The sequence below is a fragment of the Mauremys mutica genome, chromosome 5, assembly GCF_020497125.1.
Source record: "Mauremys mutica isolate MM-2020 ecotype Southern chromosome 5, ASM2049712v1, whole genome shotgun sequence".
Lineage (NCBI taxonomy): Eukaryota > Metazoa > Chordata > Testudines > Geoemydidae > Mauremys > Mauremys mutica.
In genome coordinates this window covers 26538224-26560811 of record NC_059076.1, presented here as the reverse complement: position 1 = coordinate 26560811, position 22588 = coordinate 26538224, and the positions used below count along the sequence as shown (strand labels likewise).

The window sequence follows — 22588 nt, the reverse complement described above, 5'->3', positions numbered from 1 at the left end:
GGCATGAGGGAGGATACAGGGTAAGAATGGGAAGAGATCGAGCTCACAGGCTTTACACCTCAGCTTGGACAGTGATTCATTCCGAACACAGAAGGACAAAAAGAGCAGGAATGTTAGGCTTAGCCTCTGGCATCATGGGTCTGTCTACAAAGGAATCCAAGGCACTTTACAGCAAAACAAAGAGCTTAACAGAATAAGTGCTCAGAGAGTGCACTGAACAAAACCAACTGGTATTTCTTTACCCTGGAAACATTTTGCAGGGTTTGAATATTTCTTTTAAAAATAACATTTTAAAGGAATGAAGCACAAACACATTACCAGTTTTATTTTTTCCCTGAAGATATTGTGCAGTCATACCCTAAAAGTATGTAGCTGTTTGCTAAATAAATGGGAAATGAGTAACTGAAATCCATGTGCTGCACTTTAAAACTTGGGCACCTACAACTAACTAAAAGCCCTTATAGAAAAGCCATTTAAGATTTGCATATCTCATGCCCATGGACATATGCTAAAATCAAATTTTACAATGCATGAAGTAAACTTCCAGCCAAGCTTTGTCTCTAACAAAACAGTTTGCGCAATAACATGCTTGATATTCAGATTTCAAGATCCAAGCCTATTTTGCCTGGGGTAAGAATGTTAGCCTTGATACTTTTGCATTATGACTGGTTTATCTATATGAGCTGCACATTAACCCCACATCTTGAAATGCCCCCATCTTATTTCTGAATAGAGAAATATATATGCCCGTGATCATTATTACCTCTGAGAGACATAATCATTTCAGGAAATGAACCATCAAATTAGAATTTTTTTACCCACTTTTTTGCAACCTATCCATGCAGTTGGCTTGATGTGAAATGATGCGTAGTGCTCCAAGAATAAAAGTAATAAGAAACCATTTATACTACATATCAAGAAGGGTAATTTACTCAAATTCATAACAATGAAAAAGTAAGAAATAGAACATTTACTCAACACAGATATAATAACAGCCTGTATAACAATATATTCAAGAGAGAAGAGATAAAGATGACTTACTAACATCATAGATCAATGCTAACTATTCTTCCCATACAGCAATACTTTTAAAATGGAAAGATATTGTACATACTAATTCAGCAGTCCTGCCGCATTTTTTTAACTAGTGAGAGGAATTCAAAAAACATGCATCTGGTATGAAAGAGCCTTGACTAATGCACCAAAATGTAATGAACCCAATGTCATATACTGTACAATAGTACCACCACATAAGGGCCCAATCCTGCAATTCATAGCATGTGGATGGACTTTTGAGCAGACATGCCAAACCCACGCACACACAAAATTCAGAAACTGGGCTTGCTTTTGGCTTAAGTGGCTTGTGAGTTGCTTGGCAAGTTTTTCGCTTGTAGCTTGTTTGGCTTGTAGCTTCTCCCCCCACCACACCTCCGGATCTGCTCCTGACAAGCAGTGGCAAGGGGGCGGGGGAGAGTCAGGGGTGCACAGCAGACCCACCAGAGTCCCAGACTGCACGCCGGGGGGATCTAGTGATATAGAGTGTTGAGGTTCTTAGGGATTGGCTTGTTTTGGCCTTGTTTTGAAATGAGATTCGCTTGAATTTTGGCTTATTGTGAAAGTCGGGGTGCTTATTTACCACGTGAAAGTTGCAACTATGCTTCTGAGCCTTAAGAGAGCCCTATTTAGTGGTGCTGATTGTGGATCAACTGCTGCACCCTTGCACTACTAACTGCAGGATTAGGTCCTACAATAAAACAGTTTTCTAAAGAATATAGGAGATACTGTATATAAATAAACATCACAATGCTGACTAACTGGATATGAAAACGTTATTATTTTTAATTAAGCAAACACAACAACAGTGGCTTCAGTCAGGGGACAAAATTATTTCACTTCCCCCCCACCCCCAGAAAATCTGTCCCCCAGATGCAGTACACCTCTATCCCGATATAATGCGACCCGATATAACATGAATTCAAATATAACATGGTAAAGCAGTGCTCCGGGGGGGGTGGGGAGTGGATCAAAGCAAGTTCGATATAACGCGGTTTCACCTATAACGCGGAAAGATTTTTTGGCTCCCGAGGACAGCGTTATATCGAGGTAGAGGTGTATGTGATAGTTAGCAGAATCATCCAGATTGAAAGAGACCTTGAGGCAATCCTCCTGTATTATGGCAGGAAATTCCTGAGTGTAGCAAACCACTCAAAGAGGTAACATCTAAGTAACTGACATATTGTATGATGGTAGGAAGGAAGAAGAGAGTTTTTTGTGGGGTTTTTTTGTGTTTTGTTTTGTTTGTTGTGGGGGGGGGGGGAGGAGGAGTGTTTTTCATTAGCCTACTTCAGTCCCTGACCATGCTTTTTACACTTAACTTCTAAAGCACATCCTCTGTCCCATTTGGCATTCTTATCTTCTTTTTCCTGCATCCACAAGCTCTAATGACATTTCCTTCAAGCACGAGCATCTCACAAAGCCTCTGGTTACTTCCACATTTCATCTGTCTCTTCTTCCTCGTTGCTAGAGAAATTTGTACATTCCCTAGGTCAAATCTATCTTCCACAGAACCATTCCCAGACAATATCTCCAACCCAAAATCTGTGTTCTGGGAAACCTCATGAACATTCCCCTGCTCCCTTTGGAACTCTTCATCTATTTCTAATATGCTCAGTATGATGCATGAACTTGCTCTCCCGAAACACAGCTCTCCTCACTTGTCCTTTCCTTCTCTCACGCTCCATATCCTGCATTCTGTGTTGGTGCTGTCTGACTCCTTCTCTACTTTTTTTTTTCACTTCTAGTCACTCTATTTTGATACTTTTTTCTCCACTGAAACTCATTTACTTCCACTCTCCTCTCTCCATTTATCTGACATCCATTGCTACCCAAACTCTTACTTCTCCTTTTCCAACTTTGACACTTGGTATTTCTTTTCTTTCTTCTCATGCCCAACCCACACCTTCATCTTGGGAAACTTAATCTTCCATTTTTACAACCCATTTCACCCTATCATCTCTCATTTCCTCTCCCTATTTTACCTGCAGTTCTGCCCTATTTCTTGCTGTAGGGCCAATCTTCTCCAATCACTACTCTTACTCTTCTCTTTATGGCCAAATGTCTTGTTTCTAATCATCGCCTTAATCTCCTTTAGTATTTTTTCTTCACTAACCTCTCTTCAATCTATTGAATCCATGTCTTCTACTTTAAATTATATCCTTTCATTCCCTCCCTATTCTATCTATCCCATCATCCCTCACTTTATCATCCTCTCTTCCTGTGCCATGCAGTACCTTTTGTGAAAATATAGAGACCAAGTAAATTCCTTCAACTACAAATTCACCTGCTGTTCTTTCAACTCTGTCATCCTTCTTTCTAAATAGCACAAGTGTACCTTATTCCTGAACCTACAAATGCCCAATATCTTTGTACTATCTTTAGTTCTCTCATCCAACCATTCTCCACTTCTTTCCCTCAGCATTCAAGCATGCCTTAATAACCCACATTCTAAAACAAAAATACCTCATTTGTCCCTGTGATGTTTTGGGATCACCTAGACCATGTGAGGTCTGTCATTGCCTGTCCTGTAACCTTGAGGTGCCTTAATGCCGTACTATTATGGCTGAGACCCTGACACCAGTAGCCTGCCCCACAAACACAAGGGATTGCCTTAGTTACTCCTTGCACAATGACACCAACTGCCCTTCCAATCCTGAGTCTCTCCAAGTCCGACCTCCTGGAATTCTTACATATCAGAAACAGACTTTTCCCCTCTGGTTTGTCACCTCTGAAGATGTGGAACCTGTCCTCCAAATACCAGCTTACTTTGGCCCTCACATTCCACACAATTTGCACACCAGAGATCTGCTTGGGGCAAAATAAACCAAAGGTTTATTTAATATGTAAACCACAGATTCAAAGATAAAAAAGTAAGGGAGAGCAAAAGTATACAATACAAGTTACACAGTAAATAAACAGAGACTCAATCTCAGGCTTTACACTTCCATATTAGATAAAATCCATTTTCTAATACAAGTTGCCTACTGCCTTTGAACAGTACCCATGCATACCCTTCTAGCTATACTAGGGGAGGTGGGGAAGAGGGGAATCCAGCCTTTCAGGGACAGCTTCCCACCTAGAGGCTCTCTCTCACTTTCTCACTGGATTTCACTTTAAACCCTTTCATTTTAAAAGGATCTGCAATTTGTTTGTTTGTTTTCCGTCAGTCACCATAGATATTCAAAGGCAGGAAATCCCCAGTTGTCCCAGTATCTTTCCATTTATTTTAATGGTCCATCATTGTGTTTTCCTGGGTTGTACAATGGATTGTTACTTGAATCTCCTTTTTTGAAAACATCTGTCTTTGGGGGTGGTTCTCTCTGTCTGATCACTCACTGTCTTACTTTGAGGTGGAGCCAAAGTTTATGAGTCCAGTTCTCCATATACACAAATACATACATCTATAACCATATCCTGTATACATATCGCATAATATAAGTTTAGAACAACACAAGCTTTTATAAAAAGCCTGACTTGATATATGTATGCAATATTTTATAGAAATATGTATGCTATAAAAATCAGTTGACCTTATTCTTTGGGGTTCAAATGCCATCTTCTCCATTTGGGGCATCTGGATCCTGGTTGTCACAGTCCCTATTTGCCTATATAATTACCACCTTATCTCCTCATAATCCTACATTTTTGAGTGAGCTGTCATTTTCCACTGCCTTGACTTGTTCTCCTGATACTCTCTCCTGAATCCATTCTGTTATATCCTTGGGGCAGCCGGTGTAGGAAGCAATCACTTGAGGCCAGAGAGCAGGCAGCTAACCAAAACCTCCATTTTATTTACATATATACAGAGAGCACCTCAGCCGGTTGAAACCGGTTGAGCTAACCCATAATAATCTAACTCAGTTGCCATAGCAACAAAACCATGACAACCAAATACACAATACATTCTGCCAAAGCTCTTCTAACCAAAGTGACTTCTTCTGTATGTTAATCCTCAGAGGCCTGCCCTCTATTTTCTATTGTTTCTTTGCCTATCAGTTGTCTTCCCCTCCTTCCCCTGAACTCTCTCCTAATTCTTCTCCATCAATGTTTCACTATGTGGTTTTCTTCCTATGTCTTCAACTCAATTTCCTTCAAATCACTTATTTTCCTACTCTCTTCTGCTCTTTATCAATGGCCCTCAGGGCTCTAACCTTGGTCTCTTCTTCTTTTCCTCTACAGCTTATCTTGGGTTGACTTTTCCACTAGCTTCATCTTGTTTTCTAAATTAAAATTAGTCTTCACATTAAAGTTGTTTAAAATGTTTTGCTTTAAAATGCTTTTTCAATGTCAAAATTTGCATATAAAATTTTCATTTGTTTCCAAATTTTTGGTTTCACAAAAAACCCAAATGCAAAATATTTTCAGTTTTTGAAAACTGGAAACAACTGAAAACAATATTTTTGAGGGTTTTGAAGAGTGAAAATTTTCCATTTTTTAAATTTGTTTCCTTTGAAGTTTTCACAGAAAATATGTACATTTTTCTGACCACCTCTACTTTTCAAAATCAAAGTTCTCCATATTTTTTCTCCTGTTTTAATCTTTGCTCTCATTTCCTCAGATTCTCCCTACCAAAGCCTGAATCCAAAGCAATCTTTTTGTGTCCCTTTCTGATTCTAGGCTTTGTGTTATTTTCCATATATTATAATTTTGAACAGCCACCTTCTTCCTGCATGGCAAACAATAATTTTCTCTTCATTAATATCTTTCCTCACTTCTTCCATGAAGACTTAGAATGCTGATCCACCCATGAAAAGGAAAGAGAAATGCCTGTCTTTGAGATGAGACAGAAAACAAAGGTTCTGAACAGATTTGGTCATTCTAGATCCCATAGCACTTTTAGCAAAGGCTGAAATGATTATTCCTAAAATATTCACCTGTAGTTAATTTTGTGTTCCACATCCTTCATTTTTGTCTGAAACTTTTTTGTAGCAATGTTCCTGTGTACTGTGTAATAGATATATCTTTCAACCTGAGTTCTGAGTAAAATGATTCCCTTATCATAATTAGTGAAGTATTTGGGGATCCATTTGGATGAAAGGTGTTGCGTTAATTTAAAATAATTATTATATTAGTGACTAAGTTGACTAATTGCACTAAGAAAGAACTCCAGTTTGAGATTGATTTGTTATTGCCACAGGCAATCAGTGCTCAGTATTGAACTGTTCTAAGGTAAATATTTTCTTGATTCAAAATGTGACATTGGTCCATAAGTGTATTATTTAACACTTTTTGCCAGATAATACCGGACTGTAGTTCCTTGTCTTTGTCAAAATGGATTCTTGTTATTCCTCTGGTTTGTGTGTCAATATTTATTTATCTGAATATACTGTGGCATGGAAGAGACTTCAGAGCACATTAATCAAAAATATCTTCATATACCAGAGTAGGTTTCCGGAGTTCACATTACCCTTTATCCTTATTTCTAATTCTGGCCACATTTTTTTTCTAATAATGATTTATGATTCATACAACCAACCATCCTGCGCAGAAGTACATGGTGATCAAGAATGTGATTTTTGACAAAGCATTCAAAGTGTCCATGTATGTGTCTTCCTGATTAATATTAATTATCAATATATTTTGAGAAGGAGCTGAATTGCAGTATGAAAGTTAGTGCAAGTTTTTGTGTGAGTAGATGGAACACCCATGGTACTTTCTTTTAATTAATTTTCTCTTCTGGCAGCACCTTAACTTCCCAGTACAGTAACAAAATCCTTCTTATTCTTCACTTAAATTTCACTGACAAATTCAAAACCCACCAGTTTATCCAACTCTGTTATCTCTGTCTAAGGAAATCACTTCTAGCTTAACTTAATCTTGTGCAAGATGAAATTGGTTATTTATGTTATGTACCTGACGTGTTCGAACAGAAACCACCACCTGACACGGGAGTAGTTCTGCGGTGGTGCGTTTCTGGACCTGAGCTTGTTTTTATTTGGTTGGATTCCTGGCACTTATCAGTAACCTGCGTTCCGTAACTGTTCCCGTATTACTTTATATTGATTGTATCCTGGTGTCACTGGAACTTTTAATGCAGTAAATTATGTTTGTGAGCTGGTTTATCGACCCAGCACTTTAAAACATATCTTGTGCTGATCCACTAAACCCATGGCACTGATGACTTAGCTGTAGCTTAAACTGTTAGTTATGGAAATACGCTTACACATTCAAAGAGGGATCAACACAGCCGAGGATAGTATTTTCATCAGATATTTTAATCCTGAATATGCAGCACAGAACCTCAGTTTTCAAAAAACTCTTGACACCACTTTAAATGTATCTAACTGCTGGTGATTATAATTAATACAATACTAATACTTTGCACTTATATAGCTATTTCCATCTCATGGGAGAAAATGCTTTGCAAATGTTAACTATTAAGTCTCATGACACCGCTCTTCTGGTAATCAAGTTTTATTATCCTTATGTTACAGATGGGGAAAATGAGGCACAGAGACTCTGAATGACCTGCTTAAGGTCATACAAGAAACCTGTTGCAGAGTCAAGAACAGAACCAAGATCTCCTGACATTCAGTCTTTCTTCTTTAACAAGCACACAGCCCAAAATATAAAATTAAATGTGATTAATTGCTGCACTCCAGCCTTGGGATTCATTTACTATTTACTCAAGAGGATGTATTTTAAGGGGAATGTGGGGAATCCCAATGTGGAATAAAGGTCAGGTGATTTTACCTGTATGGTTATGTCAAAAAAAATGTAATTCTGATACACCATTTATTTCGGTTAATGTTCTCCCAATATGAGGTAAAGAAGAGAGAAACATATATAATGAAAAGAGAACAGGAGTACTTGTGGCACCTTACAGACTACCAAATTTTTTGAGCATAAGCTTTCATGGGCTACAGCCCACTTCATCGGATGCATAGAATGGAACATACAGTAAGAAGATATTTATACATACAGAGAACATGAAAAGGTGGAAGTACCCATACCAACTGTAAGAGGCTAATTAATTAAGAGAAGCTATTATCAGCAGGGGAGAAAAACTTTTGAAGTGGTAATCAAGATGGCCCATTTCGGACAGTTGACATGAAGGTGTGAGGATACTTTAAATAGATTCAATTAGTGTAATGACCGAGCCATTCTCAGTCTCTGTTCAAACCTAAGTTAATGGTATCTAGGTTTGAACAGAGACTGGGAATATGCTCAAATAAATTTCTTAGTCTCTAAGGTGCCACAAATACTCCTGTTCTTTTTGCTGATACAGACTAACATGGCTGCTACTCTGAAACCAGTGAAAAGAGAAACGTTCTAACTGAAATATGCTTTATCGTTAGCTTATTTTTTTCTTGTGTCAGTCTGATCATTCTTTTGAGGTTCTGATATAATTTTATTCTTATTTATGTTTTCTACTGCAGTAGTGCTGAGAGGCTTCAGTTAGGATCTTGTGCAAGATACTGCACACACACAAAGGAAGACACGGTCCTTTTATTCTAAGTTTTAACAGATCCAGTAATTTTCTTCATTCTATTCGACTCACAAAAGACATCAGCATTCTTTTTAAATTTGATATTTTCTGTTGCTCTCCCTGTAAAATTCATTATCACCAATAAATACTGAGCTATTTCAAGGAGAGAGGCACAGGAGAGACAGAAGTATATTGGAGGGCAGGTGATGATTTGGGTGAACTAAGAAGCTTTGATATTGGGTCCCAGCTCAATGGCTGAATTGGAATTATGGTAGTTTTACAGGAGAGAACAGTAACTTACAACTGAACCAGAATAAGGCATCAAAGAACAGTGATAACTGCAAGGAGATAAAACTGAAATATCTTGGATATCACTGTACTACAGCAGTTTTAAACACTTTCAGTCAGACACTGTTGCGTTTACATTTCACTGGAAACACAGAGGGGGAGATTTTCAAAGACGGGCTAACTCTTATTTGTACATTCGAAAATCTACGCCAGTGATGTCTAAACTGTACATGACTTGGACACAAAAGGAAAATGGTTCTTGGGCTTATGCTCTGTTATTGTGGAAGCAAACATTTCAGGACAAGTTTGCTTGAAAAATCTACCACAAAATCACATAAGGAATCACCAGTACTGAGAAATAATTTCAAATCCACTTTTAGCTTAGTGTATGAGGGAATCAAATCCACAACTCCAGATATTGTACACTGGAGTTCTCTGCCTGAGACTCAACTGCACCTTAATGGTTAATTTCCCCACGCTTGATTCTTTTTTGCCATCTGCAACAGACTGAAATATCTCATTACAGTGGACTATTACACTATAAGAAGACTCTGAATAACTGAGTTAAACCTATTAAATCTGAATCCTTAATCTCAATCTCTGTGCTGATTTTTCCTGCTCCAGATCTCATCAATCTGTTGCTAAGATATTCCCATTGCCTGCATCAAACACTTGGGACATCTTATTTCAAGTGTAGACTTTGCATGCAAAAGTCAATAGCCCTGTGCCCTCCAGAGATACTGCTTCAAGGCAACAATGCTTGCTCTGCTTTTCCAACAACTAGGGTCTGTTCTATTTACAACACTCAGACATAGCTAGGGTTACCATATTTCAGGTTCCCAAAAACAGTACACTGATGGGGAGAGTGGGGGAGCTGGAAGTTCAGGGTGCTGGAGGGGGTACTTGCAGTGGGGGTACTCACTGGAGGTGTAGGCAGTGTCGCTCCCTGTCATGGTAGCAAGTACAAACCCAAGACACACTGATAGTCAGCGCCTCCCTGTGGACTGCAGGGCTGGGAGCCAGGGCCTGTTTGGGTGGGATCCGGCAGCTGTGGATGCAGGGGAATGGACCAATCAACTGCGAAAGCAGGGGAGGGACAAATCGGGAAATGGACCACTTGGGGCTCTTTCTGAACTCCAATGTCTGCTCTGAAAAAAACCCGGACATTTCCTGTTATTTGAAAAATCCACCCACCCCGGACAGAGGACAGAGCCTCAAAAAGAGGCAATAACCGGGAAAACCCAGACATTTGGTAACTCCACTTATACAGTGACTCCCACCAATAGTGGTTTGTGCTCCTGAATCATTAAGAGGATATGACAAAAATGCCATATGCTAGTTCTTTGCTACACATTAAATTAGAAAATCTGCATTAAGGAGCTGAGTAAACTTTTCCAGTGGTGATTTAAATCAGATTAAATACAAGAGAGAAAGTTAGCTGTTTAACAGGTTTGAAATGATATGCTTTATAAACACAATAGGCCTGATTCTGACCTTTCACCAGTTTCCCAGCAGCACGTCTCCACTGTCTTTAATGATCTACTCTTTGTTTACATTGGTGTGAGCTCAGAATCAGGCCTAACATTACACTCATGGCCTGACAGACAGAACAAGGAGCAATGGTCTCAAGTTGCAGTGGGGGAGGTTTAGGTTGGATATTAGGAAAAACTTTTTCACTAGGAGGGTGGTGAAGCACTGGAATGGGTTGCCAGGGGAGCTGATGGAATCTCCTTCCTTAAAAGTTTTTAAGGTTAGGCTTGACAAAGCCCTGGCTGGAATGATTTAGTTGGGGATTGGTCCTGCTTTGAGCAGGGGGTTGGACTAGATAACCTCCTGAGGTCCCTTCCAACTCTAATAATCTATGATTCTAACACACCATCAGGCCTAACATTACACCACCACACAGGAATAATTCCACTGAAGTCAATGTATCTATGGGCACTGTAAATAGCATTTCCCAGGTAAATGTTTTAGGTATCCTACCTATAAAAAAATAGGATTTCCCTGCCTTTGTGACTTCCTAGTACTGTTTTCTCATTGCCTGAGGGTATCAGTGGGCATTCTCTAATCTGACATGCAGAGTAAACCTGACTTGTTTCTATGGAAACAAGTGCTGGGGTGGTTATGGCTGAAACCTTATTACCTGCCGCAAGCAATAGCTCTAACCTTGGCATAGTCATTCATCTCCTGTGCTCCCAGCCAATGGCTCAGAAAAGGAGCTGCATCTTCTGAACACCTGTTCTCATTTTATAAATGTCACCTTGAATTTCTCCAAACTTGTACAATCCAAAAAATCTGTCTCATTAGTGTCAGCAGTAAGCTCAGCAATTCCTGTTTGTCCAGACTCTTTACTCCTGCTCTGCCCGACATAGGGGAAAGAAAGCAGACTGTCCAACAGGTACATGTATGTGGCTGGTGGGCGTTAGGTTTGGCTCAGCTCAACTTTTCCACTTAGCATTTGGAAGCAAGAGTAACTGACGGTGGAGAGGACAGGAAAGTCAGAAGAGATTTTCTCCCCCTTCATTTCTGGCACAAATACTCACATGGGAGATTCGAAAATATGGCTTCCAAGAATATTCACACACATATGATTCTGAAATTTGCTTTCTACAAATATTAGTGCCTGTACAATTTGATTTTTTTTCAGAAAGTGAACACACACACAGAGCATGCACCTCAAATTTTTACTGTTCCAGCTATATTCTGTCTTGCTAACTGTAAGTACACAGCTGTCTCCACCCATTCATCTTGTGTACTAGAGACAAGTGTCTCAATGCAGCACAAGGTGTCTCAAATGTTTTATAGAAACGTTCATGTGAATTACTACTACAATCTGCTGTATAATTTTAAAGTGACTACCACTTAGGTTGACAACAAACAAACACTGGCTAGGCAGCCTTTATATCTAGCAGTTTCCTAAGATATTTGAAATCTTTTCCTCCCCGAAGATTCAAGACTGGTTTAGGCGATTACATAATGGGAAAAAATGATCTGTGTTAAAACAACAAAATAATTATGATGACTAAAGAGGGCATTAGAGTTTTGCCATTTAGTTTTCTGCCTCTGAAGGTTTTCATGATGCAAATGGATTAGCATCAAAATGAAATATGAACAGCAAAAATGACTGTGCAACAAGGCATCTAGTCAGGTAACACTGTACTATCCAACTGTATGCAGATGCAGCATTACAGCACTTCAAAGTATTACATATACAAATATTTTTTATTTCCTAAAAAAACCTATACACATGAGCTGCATGTGTCCTAACAATAATTACATTTGCAATCCATTAAAATATCACCCAGCGACCGAGTATAATAGAGAAAATAACATAGCCTGTAAACGGAGCAGCACACTCCCTCATCACTTCCCCCAAAACTCATTATTCTTAGACCTGCTTGGAAGCACTCTCAAAGATACAGCTATTTAAATATTATGGGCACAATACTGCAAAGACTCACTAATGAGTATGTTAGCACCACTTACTATATACGACTTAGTTCCACTGCCCTCCTTGGGTCTATATGTAGTAACAAGTATGTATAGTATGGGGTCTTATGAAAGGAGCTTCACATATTTTTTTGCAATCCAATAAAAAATAAAGCCATTAAAATTGCATTTCCTGTTCTTCACTGCCATTTAACACACACATACTAATCTCACAAAGGTTTTGCTCAGACCAGCAGAAAAATTGCAAGCGTTACATGAGGAAAAAGGAAAATCAAGATGCTTAATCCTTTCAGTTGCACACTTTCATTTGCAAAATCGGGTACATGTTAAGTTGTGAAAGCATCTATTCGGGTCTAAACTGAGATCAATTTAACACTGCAGGACAACACTAGAAATACAGCTGCTTCCTCCATTTTTTGCTGAAAAGCTTCTACTAAGGTATTTTAGGGATGGCAAGGCTGGAACCATGTTAAATATTTCATATCCATAAAATGGTAGAGACTGGGGTCAGTGCTGCAAGATATCTCCCTTAGGGAAACGCGGGTCTAAGATTTTCAGCGAGAGAGGTTCTGTTTCACAATGTAAGGTGAAAAAAGGGACAGCTTGTGACAATGAAAATCTGTGACAGCTTTCTTCTAAAGACAACATATTATGTTTATTTCTACAATTATTATTCATATAGCAGCACTATTAATGTGGACAATTTACAGTCTGAAGCCAAGATTGTGCAGATATTCATGCATGTGCATAACTTTACTTATATGAACAGCCCCATTAAGTGCTTGTGTAAGGCCTTGTCTACACTACAGAGTTTTGTCAACACAAGTCAGCTTTCATCGACAAAAGAGGGGAGGTGTACACACTACAATGCTCCTTCCGCCAACAAAACTCTCCTGCTTTGCCAACAAAATAAAACCACCTCGACTAATTGATCTTAGATCATAGATCTTTTTTCAGCAAAGTTATATCGATATAGTGTCAGTGTAGACACTGTGCTTGGTTACGTTGCTGTGAATGGCCTCTGAGCCGTGTCCCACAATGGCCATCCTGACTGCTCTGGTCATCAGTTCGAACTCTGCTGCTCTGCACCCAGGTACGCAGGCATCTGCCCCTCCCCCTTTAAAAGCCCAGGGATTTTTGAAATTCCACTTCCTGCTTGCACGGCGTGGGGAGCTCACATCGCATCTTCCCAGATGAGCATGGCGGCTCCATACAGCAAACGCTCGCCCGCTTGGAGCATGCTGGAGCTGTTGGATCTGCTGGCACTGTGGGGAGAGGAGGCTTTGCAATCTGCTCTAGCCATAGGAACTTTGATGCCTACGGTCAGATTTCCCATGGCATGCTGAATAAGGGCTACGATTGGGACACGGTGCAGTGTACTAAGATATGACAGCGGGAGCACTGAAAGGGAACAATAATTATGCATTGGCAGGGAAATGACCTAGATCAGCTAATAGCTCATTTCCAAATCTAGATTATATGAAACAGCAGTGAAAAAGCTAAAGACAACATCTAGAGGACTAGTTCAGGCAGTCGATGATAAGGATAGGTAACATGCTGAAGTATGAGAATAACAACACTAACAGGATGACATAATGTTACTGTAGATTGCAGGAAGCCTGTGTGAGCACACCAACATTAGAAGTTTCTCAGGCCTGGTCTACACTAGGACTTTAAATCGAATTTAGCAGCGTTAATTCGAATTAACCGCTCAACCGTCCACACTAGGAAGCCGTTTAATTCGACCTAGAGGGCTCTTTAGTTCGAATTCGGTACTCCACCCCGACGAGGGGAGTAGCGCTAAATTCGATATGGCTATCTCGAATTAGGCTAGGTGTGGATGCAAATCGAACTTACTAGCTCTGGGAGCTATCCCACAGTGCACCACTCTGTTGACGCTCTGGACAGCAGTCCAAGCTTGGATTCTCTGACCAGCCACACAGGAAACGACCCGGGAAAATTTGAATTCCTTTTCCTGTCTGGGCACTTTGAATCTGATGTCCTGGTTGGACATTGGGGCGAGCTCAGCAGCACCAGCAACGATGCAGAGCTCTCCAGCAGAGGAGTCCATGCAATCCCAGAATAGAAAGAGGTCCCCAGCATGGACAGACCGGGAAGTCCTGGATCTGATCGCTGTGTGGGGCGATGAGTCTGTGCTTTCGGAGCTGCGCTCCAACAAACGGAATGCAAAGACCTACGAGAAGGTCTCCAAAGCCATGGCACTCAGAGGATACAGCCGGGATACAACGCAGTGCCGCGTGAAAATCAAGGACCTGAGACAAGGCTACCAAAAAGTCAGAGCGGCAAACGGACGCTCCGGAGCCCAGCCCCAGACATGCCGATTCTACGAGGCACTGCATGCCATTCTAGGTGGGTCTGCCACCACTGCCCCACCAGTGACCGTGGACTCTGAGGATGGGATAGTGTCGAGGGGCAGTTCCTCGGCGATGTTCGCCGATGGGGAAGATGAGGAAGGGTTTGTGGAGGACGACGCAGGCGACAGCGCTTACAATACCGCTTTCCCCGACAGCCAGGATCTCTTCATCACCCTCACAGAGATCCCCTACCAACCCTCCCCGGCCGTTAACCCGGACTCAGAATCAGGGGAAGGATCAGTCGGTAAGTGCTATAAACATGGAAACATTTATTTTTTTAAAAACAGGAATAAAAAATATGTAAAAACTACATAAAAACTTTTCCTTAAAAAACTATATAAAGAGAAGGTCCACACATATAGGGATGGAACAGAAATCCTCCTGGGACACTTCCACGAAGCTCTCGGAGAGCAGCTCGAAAAGTCTCCGCAGGAGGTTCCTGGGGAGAGGTGCCTTATTTGGTGCTCTGTGGAAGCATACTCTTCCGCGCCAGGCCATCCTAATGTACAGTGGAATCATTGCCTCCACCAGCATGGCAGCATACGGTCCTGGTCTGTGCAGGGATTCTAGCAGCATCCTCTCTCTCTCTCTCCGAGTGACCCGCCTCAGGGTAATCTCGTTCGGTGACTGCTGCATCTAATTAGGGCAATTAGTGTACTGTTACTATTGTGAATGCTTGACTTTTACTTTGCATAGCAATGACCTTCGTTTAACAGCCACGTGTTGGAGGCCGCAGAGGAAAAGCATACAGTGATCTTTCCCGGGCACAGCCGCGAGGGGCTGGAACAGGGTCAGACTTTATGCTTTACAGATTGCCTTCAGCGGGAGGGCACAGCTATCCATTAACTGTTAAGCAGCCTATAGTGTAGGGCTTACCAGGCCTGGCTGCTACACGGATTCAGCTGTACCGCCCCGCTTGTCCGATCTCCTGTGCAAGACCGCAGCCAATGAAAGCGTATTCCGAAATCTCGAACTTGTCCTGAGAGCTCGTGAGACTAGGTGCCCTGTATGGTCTTGTTCACAGAAACTGACTAGACTGTGTTCAGTGTTCGCAAACATGTATCTTTTCAAGGAAGTCACTTCCTTTTTCCCATCACACAGCTGCGGCTCTTTCACGAACTGCCCCGGCATCCCCCTCACAGAGGCTGGCCCAGATTAGGCGGCGAAAGAAAAAGACTAGGGACGACATGTTCTCTGAACTGATGGCTTGCTCCAGAGCCGAGGCGGCCGAGCACAGACAGTGGAGGGAGACCCTATGTCAGCACCAGCACTCACACAGCGAATGGGAGGACAGGTGGTGGCAGGAAGACCAGCAGGCGACTCAAACGCTGCTTGGGCTAATGAGGGAGCAAACGGACACGCTCCGGCGCCATGTAGATGTTCTGCAGGACCGCAGGCAGGAGCAGAGAGCCCCCCTGAACTGTATCTGCAACCGCCTTCCCCCGCCACAAAGTCCTGTCCCCCCCTCACCAAAAATCACAAGAAGGAGGGGCGCTAGGGGCCGTGAAAACTGTCACTCCACCCCAGCAGAGCGCTCATGTACCAAACAGCTCTCATTCCCTAAAGTATGAGAAGTGCTTCCCTTCCTGGATCACCCAGTCCCAAATCCAAGTTTCATCCCCCCACTGTGTAGTTGAGTATTAAAAGTAGTTTGTTGTTATTCACTGTTTCCGTCACGTTTTCCTTGTCAGAAGACTTTGTGTGAAGGGGGGGGAGGGTTTTTTTAATTGCATAGGACAGCCTCCATTATCAGGGTACAGACTTGGGGGCAGGATCAACAGCAGGACACACACAGACTGCAGTCACTAGGTACTAGGGTCATTCTGTGAGGTGAATGCTGCCCCGGGTCAGTCTGTGAGGTGTATGCTGCCCCAGGGTCCTAGCGCCTGACATCCACAAATGGCAAGGCAGGCTGCCCTTACCATGCCCTTCCACCCTAGCCACGAGCCTCTCCGATGCCCTGAGCCCCAGCAAGAGCCCTCATCCACGGACACATACTCACCCTTCCCACACACCCCTCACCCCTTCCTACGCCCCAACCCCCAGCCCAGAGCCTGCATCCAAACTCCGTCCCAAAGACGGCACCCCTCACCCCTTCCTGCAAACCCACCCCTTCCTGCACACCCACCTGCAACCGTCCTCCCCCCAGAGACTGCTGTAGGAGCAGGAGCCTGTCATTCCTCTAGTGTAGAAGCGGTCTGGACATCAGTGCACACCGTACCCACCACAGTCCGCGTCCATGTTTCAACCCTTGAACAGGAATTCATAATTAAAGAAAACTTTATTAATAATCAGTGTTCCATTAAAGTTATTTTAAAACGTGTGTTGGAAGGGGGGAAACCTGGAGAACGGGGTATGTAACCGCAGATCCAAGTCAACAGTCACTGAAACAGACTCAGGTTCAGCTTCTCTGTAAATCAACTGGAGAGTCATAGGTTACCCTGCTCTCCGAGGAACCTATCTTTCAAAGTCTCCCGGATGCACAGCGCTTCCCGCTGGGATCTTCTATCGGCACGGCTGTCTGGCTGAGCGTAATCAGCAGCCAGGCGATTGGCCTCAACCTCCCATCCAGCCATAAAGGTCTCCCCCTTGCTCTCACAGAGATTGTGGAGCACACAGCAAGCAGCAATAACAACGGGGATATTTTCTTCGCTGAGGTCCGAGCGAGTCAGTAAGCTCCGCCATCTCCCCTTGAGACGTCCGAAAGCACACTCCACCACCATTCTGCACTTGCTCAGCCAGTAGTTGAAGAGTTCCTTCTCACTGTCCAAGGCGCCTGTATAGGGCTTCATGAGCCAGGGCATTAGCGGGTAGGCTGGGTCCCCGAGGATCACTGTAGGCATCTGCACATCCCCAACCGTTATTTTGTGGTCCGGGAAGAAACTACCTGCCTGGAGGCGTTTAAACAGACCAGAGTTCCTGAACACATGCGCGTCATGAACCTTGCCCGGCCACCCGACGTAGATGTTGGTAAAACGTCCCCTATGGTCCACCAGTGCTTGCAGCACCATAGAAAAGTAGCCCTTTCGGTTAATGTACTCGCTGGCCTGGTGGGCCGGTCCCAGGATAGGGATGTGAGTGCCATCTATAGCCCCACCGCAGTTTGGGAATCCCATCGCGCCGAAGCCATCTATGACGACCTGGACGTTTCCCAGGGTCACTACCTTTGAGAACAGTTGCTCAACGATTGCGTGGGCTACTTGAATCACAGCAAGCCCTACGGTAGATTTGCCCACGCCAAAGTGGTTTGCTACTGACCGGTAGCTGTCTGGTGTTGCAAGTTTCCAGAGGGCTATGGCCACTCGCTTCTGCACAGTCAGGGCTGCTCGCATCCGGGTGTCCTGGCGCTTCAGGGCAGGGGCCAGCAAGTCACAGAGTTCAAGGAAAGTGCCCTTACGCATCCTGAAGTTTCGCAGCCACTGTGATTCATCCCAGACCTGCAGCACTATGCGGTCCCACCAGTCCGTGCTTGTTTCCCGGGCCCAGAATCGCCGTTCCACACCATGAACTTGACCCATTGCCACCATGATCTCCACTGCGCGGCGTACCCTGCTTTGTGAGAGGTCTGCGCCACTCTGACTTCCTGTCCTCACCGCGCTGCCGGAGCCTCCTCGCCCGATTTCTCAGCAGCTGACTGTAGAAGAGGTGGACGATAAGGTGCGAGGAGTTGACAACGGCCATAAGTGCAGCGATGATCGCAGCGGGCTCCATGCTCGCAGTGCTGTGGCGTCCGAGCTGTAACCGACCAGAGAAGGGCGCGAACAGATTTCCCGCCGGCGCTTTCAAGGAGAGAGGGCGGGAGTGACGGTTCAATGATGACAGTTACCCAAAACCACCCTCGACACATTTTTCCCCTAGGAGGCATTGGGGGCTCTACCCAGCATTCCACTGGGCAGCGGGGACTGCGGGAACTGTGGGATAACTTCCCACAGTGCACCACTTCCAAAGTCGACGCTGGCCCCGTTACTGTGGACTCAGACAGTCGAATTAGTGTATTTAGTGTGGATACACAAATTCGACTTCATAAGGTCGATTCCACAAATTCGAATTAAGTAGATTCGAAATAGTCTTGTAGTGTAGACATACCCTCAGAAGCCTGAGCAGACTCAGTGCTCATGCAGTAAATAATGCCCCCCACCACCACCACACACACACCCCACAAAACTAGCAATTGATTGCATTACAAAACATCACATTAAAAAACAGGGACCAAATCCTGAGGGCCTTACAGGGGCAAACACTCATTGAGTTTGCATTAGTAAGAACTAACAACAAAACAAACACTGACCAATCCTGGTTTTGTTCCCCAGATGAGTAACAACTAGGCATTCCATTTATCCTGGCAGATGGCATGGACAACATCTGGATAACTTAGCAGAATTAGCTGTTTTATCTTAATTGTAAAACATGTCACCATAAAGGGCATGATCTGAAGAGGGGCTCAGTTCCCAGAAGTGCATGGTGTTCCTTGCCCAGACAGAAGCAGCATAAGCTGTCTTTCTGAATAGGTCCGAAATTCATAACCAATGCAATGTGTAATGCCTGTGGATGAACAGAACTGCTCAATGTTATGAATGACTTAGCATTTCTAAACGTTGTGTTAATTTACACTATTTAAGGGGGGAAAAACGTTGTAGTTCAGGAAACTATTGAAAACTGTTGGCCAAACATTTCAAACTCAAGTGCCTTAAGTTAAGCAACTAAAGCCATGGTTAGCCACGTAGGAAAGTGGCTTTATGTTTAAATGTGCTGAGCACTCACCGTGGGATGGATAGTTCAGTGATTTGAGCACTGGCCTGCTAAACCCAGGGGACTGAGAATTTAATCCTTGAGGGGGCCACTTAGGGAACTGGGGCAAAATCAGTACTTGGTCCTGCTAGTGAAGGCAGGGGGCTGGAATCAATGACTTTTCAGGGTCCCTACCAGCTCTATGAGATAGGTCTCTCTCTCTCTCTCTCCCACCGGTTTCAACAATTGATTGATTAGTCTTCTCCTATACTGCCTGCATAACCCGCCCCCCCAACCCACACTTTCCTCTCCAGTGTAATTTTGGTACCATGTTATCTACTATTTTAAGTAAAGGAAAATATGGAGGTGCAATACCTGTACTGCTGAATGTGGCATTTGTAATGGCATCACAAACAGAGGTATATAGTAGCCATCACTGAAAAGTTAGCTTTTGCCAGCAGTGCTCCCATACTCAGTGGTATTATATATAAATCATTTTGTCCCTACAGACAGAATGGAAAACATCAGTGGTAACCATGTCAGAAATGCTAACTTCTTAATGACAACTACTAACTCGGGTTCTGTTGCACAGTGCTACTTAATTATTTTGTAACCTGAACTGACACAGTCTACCATCCTCATTAGGATTAACGTCCAGCACACATTTAACTAGAAAAACAGGTTCAGAATATGTGAGCTGTAAAACTGTTCTGTAATGATTATCAGAGCAATGTTTTCCATAACATTGCAAAAATTGGTCAGTCCATCAATCAAGTCATACTTATAGCCACTAAGAAGGTGGGTTTCCATAAAAACAGTAGGAAGAGTACAATGTAATGGCTTAACTTCTGTGTGATGTTGTCTACTAATGGAGGGCCCACAAAGAAGATAAAGGATATACTATTAGTGTCAGCTAAGGGAGATCTACCTTAGCTAAAGTGGTAGAGGCCTATAAGCTTGAAGCCAACGGATTAGTGTTTCTGCAGGTGTGTGTAATATTTGTACAGTGATTATGTTTTATTCAGCACTCTGATTACATATAATATTTTTTTTCATACTTTGTGCACTGGCAGTCCACTCATCTTGCACCCCCTGCTCAGCTATAAGAGATGGGAAAGGCTCCCTCATCTGCAGCATTTGACACAATGGACAAAATTAAACCCCATTAAAAACAAAACAAAACAAAAACAAACAAAAAACCCAACACCCTGAACTATCAGGGAGGGACAACTGAAACCAAATGATGGAAGAGTGTTTTTGTTACTACAGAGCTCAGCTATAATTTTTTTCAATATCACATGGTTCAACTGGTCTCTCTTTCCCAGATACTTTAATTAGTCCTTTACATTATTTCAGGAGCATTTTCTACAGTGAATGGAAAATTGAATGGAAATGAAATGTCTGTCCATCCTCAAAGAAGCATACTGTCTATTGTACCAGCTCTTTGAGGGGAAATTTATCAAATATGCAGTTTGCAATCCATGCACTGGTAAGCAATGGTGAGACTCGATACAGATGAAACAATTGTTTTTGTTCATGTATTAGCTTAGCAGAAGTTGCAAAAATAAATGTATATATAGCTACAAATATATATTCTTTAAATAGCTTTATGCCCATCTAGTTTAGATTCATGTTTTATACAAATCTTATAAAAACAACAGTAACTAAATCAAGTGCCTGAATCATGTTTCACTTTTATTTTAAAATATCTTCATCTATATATGCTACCGTATATATATGCTACCATAAAGCTGACTGCTTCACAGTTAGAAATTTATGGTAGCATTTCAGTTTATTGGCACAGTAAAAGACTAGTCATGTTAACATCTCTGGATATAAAATGACAATCTGTTTTTAAGCATGCACCTTCTCCCAAGCTCATTCAACTGAGAATCATGGGGGAAAAATATTTCATTTGCTATTGAACAATCTTTTATTTTTTGTAGTTCAATATTTTTGTTTTTAATTATCTTCTCTCCTTCATTACCAGCCCTAGAAGATACAGTAGGTGTTCACAGTAGCACTGTTATGCAAGCTGTCCAGCTACACAGTTTTGTTTCACTCCTATGCCTTAGTAAAACTGGCACACCATCACTGAGTGGGCACACTGCCACATGAGCATAAAAGGCTGCAAGAAAAAGACAAGAATAAGCATCACCAGTATTTGTATGCATGATTGGTGGAAGACATCTGCCCTGAGTTTTCAGTCATGAACCTATAAAGCAGGCTTTTGGTTCCAGTAAAGCAGGATTAGTGTTGCACATTATGTGCAGTATACAGTAAGCCTCACATTTCTATTAATCTACACAAACCTTTATGTTTCTAATTTGTTAGCACCGATTCTCTTCTAGATATACTCACTAAAACATCATATGATTCAATTAATAGAAACGTGCAGTCAAATACACCATGGTGTTGTGATAAAAAACATTCAGACCGAAAAGAATCTAATATCAAACAAGTAGCTGGCATATAAAATCTGTTCTATGTCTACTAGCGGATTATTCTCTATTCAGTCTCATGCAAATCCTCCAAGGGATGGTATCTACTGTGAAAGGCATGTGAATTCAACAAGGCAACTAACGATGCTGCTATGTTTTGGAATTTCATCAAAATGTTGTGAATTCACAATACATATAATAAGCAAGCCACGGGACGTGTACTGCTTTGCTCAGAGATTGTGAAATCCTCTTCCACAAAGACATCTATCCTTAAAACAGGTCAAATTACAGGTGTCGCTGCACCACTGGCCAATAAAGCACGACTTGGGCTCTTTGATATAACTATCTATTCCAAAAAACTAAGGACTAAGGCAGGCATAAAAGTGTCCCCAATCTCAATACAGTGGGTTTTCATGAGTATAAAGCAGGTAACATTGGACCATTCTGTATCTTTTTCTCTCATTCCATAGTCACCTGCAAATGGAAAGGACTGAGATAACAAGCAAACAATAAGCAACAGAAATCATGATGTACCCCACCATTTTGTGGCTACTCTGGATAAACAAATATAATATTGGGATTGGTGTGTCACTGGTCAATAAATTAGTTGTAGCAAACCTTGAATGTATTTATTCTTCTGAATACTAGTGGCTGCATCAGATATCACACTCTGTGATATAAAGTAAGGTGATCCATTTGAGTGAGAAATGCACTATAGCTCATTTGTGAATTTAACCCACAGAAGACTGTTTAAAAAATATAGCTGGTGCTCTTTTCCATTCCTCTGGTACCAAGAGATACAAAACAAACCCACTTGCACA

The 22588-nt window shown here is 42.2% G+C and overlaps 1 protein-coding gene and 1 long non-coding RNA gene across 11 annotated transcripts in view; one reads left to right on the top strand and one right to left on the bottom strand.

The window, feature by feature from the left end:
* Positions 1–22588, bottom strand: part of CCSER1 (coiled-coil serine rich protein 1) — a 1044860-nt gene that overhangs the window by 645337 nt on the left and 376935 nt on the right. The gene's annotated exons all lie outside the window — the stretch shown is intronic.
* Positions 4942–7619, top strand: LOC123371538. Its single transcript, XR_006579828.1, has 3 exons — positions 4942–4996; positions 5782–5852; positions 7491–7619. It is a non-coding gene; the product is annotated as an uncharacterized LOC123371538 (long non-coding RNA).